At 48.3% G+C, this 3,052-nt stretch overlaps 1 long non-coding RNA gene across 1 annotated transcript; it reads right to left on the bottom strand.

Annotated features, from left to right (window-relative positions):
• Positions 1-2,014: 2,014 nt before the first annotated feature.
• On the bottom strand, positions 2,015-2,655 carry LOC142258407 (uncharacterized). Its single transcript, XR_012727765.1, has 3 exons — positions 2,583-2,655; positions 2,143-2,226; positions 2,015-2,049 (listed from the first exon to the last, which is right to left on the bottom strand). It is a non-coding gene; the product is annotated as an uncharacterized LOC142258407 (long non-coding RNA).
• Positions 2,656-3,052: the final 397 nt, after the last annotated feature.

Genomic DNA, 3,052 nt, shown 5'->3' with positions numbered 1-3,052 from the left:
AGAGCTAGGGACCCCAATATAGAGATATGCCTTGACGAGGCCTTGGGGCTCAGTTACATTGATCAATGCGATTGCTAAATATCTCCTTTTTCCTAATATTCATGGCAGGTATGCAATTCATTATTCACATGTTCAAATTAGCAAGTAGCATTTTTCATTGTATATTCCAATATTTGTCCATATGCTTGAGGCATTATACTATTATCTAAGTTTGATGTGCAGCCTTATCCGTATATAGTAGGTAGGTGTACAGCCGGAGCCATGTTTGAGTTCGTGACGCCACCCACGGGATGTGGTGAAGGTGTAGACACCACCGCTGCAGTGACGGGGCACCCAGGGGAGATGGTTAAGCAGCAAGATGTTAACTCCTCCGTAGGCAGGGATGATGGCCCGGGGACCCGTTGAGGAGAGCTGGGCGGTGCAGGGCAGTGCGCGGCCGGATGGCACGATTGTACTCACTGTTATTGACACACACAAGTCTCTGGTAAACAAAGTTGATGATGGTCGGTGCCCGCAGCCGGCTGCGTCTGGTCCCCCATCCGATTCGGTGGTCTTTGCCTTTCTCCTGCACCGTGTAGTGTATGTGTAGACTCCCTGCGCTTCAGCGACGGGAGTCCGCTCCCCGGCTGTATGTGTGTCGAAAAAGCCCGTTTGCCCGCAGCCACTGGCCCGTGGGATCTCTCTGCCTATGCGGTGGCTTTCTATCCCCCTCGGTGGGCTGTTGTCTTCAGTCGGGATTTGGGTGGGAAAGGACCTATAGTCCAGACCGCAATCAGTCAATTAAGTCAGTCCAGTGGATTCTGGACCTCGTTTCAGGGTCTGAGTACCCCCCTGTGTGCTCCGGTTTCCAGTCAGTTCCCCGGGTCAGTACCGGCTGGCCACTACCCTGTACCGGTCCACCACGGTTCCTCCGAGCTGTCTTCCCGGCTCCTTCAGGCTAGGCCACCGTATGCCTCCTAGCCAAGGTGTGCGTGCTACGACCCTCACACCTGTCAGTCTGTCACGGGCCTGTACCACAGGCCTGACCTCCTCCACTGCACTCTCAAACTGATCTGTGTTTCCTGCCTCAGGCCCTCTGAACTCCTCGGTGGGTGTGGCCAACCACCTGGCTCCGCCCCTGGTGTGTCCATTAAGCACTGAGGGAGGTGACTAGGGTTTTTGGTTTGGCTGGTGTTACCCTGTGTGGGACTGTTGTTGTACGGGGCGCTATCTGTGACTACCTGGCTAATCCAGGGCGTCACACAATCTATTATGAGATATACTCTATATACAGAACATGTGTATGGCAGCTGGGAACAAGCGGAGGTTAAATATATAAAAGACAGTAACACTATTACAATACTGCACCCTAAAATATCCTGGGGTCACCACTTTCCATACTAAATATACAGTCAGGATGAAGAATGAGACTTGTATACACAGCCAGTTATATTCATTACATATATATTTATTCACTCATATAGCGCTAATAATTCCACAGCGCTTTACATACATTGGCAATACTGTCCCCATAGGAGCTCACAATCGAGAGTCCCAATCAGTATGTCTTTGGAGTGTGGGAGGAAACCGGAGTACCCGGAGGAAACCCACGCAAACACGGGGAGAACATACAAACTCCTTGCAGATGTTGTCCTTGGTGGCATATGAACCCAGGACTCCAGCGCTGCAAGACTGCAGTGCTAACCACTGAGCCACCGTGCCGCCCTATATTCATTAACATCTTTATTAATTTCATACAAGATGTGTAATGTAGCAGTTCGATGATGATGATGGTAATTATTGATGATCATCATCCCTGTGCTTGATAATGGCAGCATGTGCCGTAGATCGTGGTGGATGCAGCAGAAGATCCACTTACTCTGTGATTACATCTGACTGCGGAACGTAACGAGAACTGAAACTGAGCCCATAATCTGCCTCGTACTGAAGTGCGTCATCTGCTCCTGACATGGCGGCCGCCACATCATTGACTTGTGATAGTCGTCTTCCTCAGCCGTACCCCATCTTCATTGTGGGGGTACAGTGGGCCTCCCGCTCTGCAGCGGTGATCTGTAGAAAAAGCAATCAGAACTGGTCATGGGTCAGCCGAATATTACATATCAGAGATATGCATACGATTTACTTCCTGTCACTACCACTTACCTGAAATATATTTGGGTCCATGGTGACACAATGGCATTTAGTACAGCCGCATCTTGGGGGTCGTTCTTGTTGTGGTTCACACCCCTGTGTACAAAATAACAGAAAACACTTTATAATTCTGCATTGATTAATCTCATAGTATTTTTTTTTTGGAGCTGGGAGCTCAGTTTTTCTGATATACAGCTCCGAAATTCTATGCTCTCTGTTACTGGTCATAAATCTGGCTACCACTAGGGGGAGCAGTGGAGCCTGTGCATTGCGGTGAATGGGAGCTCCCTCTAGTGGTGGCTGCAGGCAGATTATTAATGGACACTAATGATCACTTCTCCTCTCGTCCATCCAGGAGAATCTTCGCTATTCTGTGTCAGCACAATATGGCGTCATGGCCGCTGTTATTATCATCTCCTGGCATTAATCACATTACACACTGATGATCTTACCTTATGTGAAGTTTTGTGGTCGCATGATGTGACCCGTCTCTGGTCGGGAGTCACCGCTGAGACCAGTAGAGGGTCGAACTCTGCACCTCGCTTTTTGCATTACAGACTCTGGTGAAACAGAAAACACATAAATATATTTATACAGAAAGTGATAGAACATCAGTATACAATGAGAATATAAAGAGACAGACACTCCAACATATCTGACAGGAAACCTGGCCTTACATATAGCAACCAGTCAAAATGCAGCTTTCATTCTAGCAGAGATGTTTAAGGTCTTTTCATAGATGTGACCTAGTGGCGCAACTACAGTTTGATGGACCTTGATGCAAAATTTTGACCTGGCCCCTCCCCCCGGCTTTCCTATGTTTTGCTATGCATCTTTCCCTCAGCATCTGACTTTCCCATGTTGTGTTATACATCGTTCCCTCATAACCCAGCTTTCCCATGCTGTGTTATACATCATTCTC

Source organism: Anomaloglossus baeobatrachus, chromosome 12 (assembly GCF_048569485.1).
Source record: "Anomaloglossus baeobatrachus isolate aAnoBae1 chromosome 12, aAnoBae1.hap1, whole genome shotgun sequence".
Classification (NCBI taxonomy): Eukaryota; Metazoa; Chordata; class Amphibia; order Anura; family Aromobatidae; genus Anomaloglossus; species Anomaloglossus baeobatrachus.
This window is presented reverse-complemented; position numbering and strand designations above follow the sequence as displayed.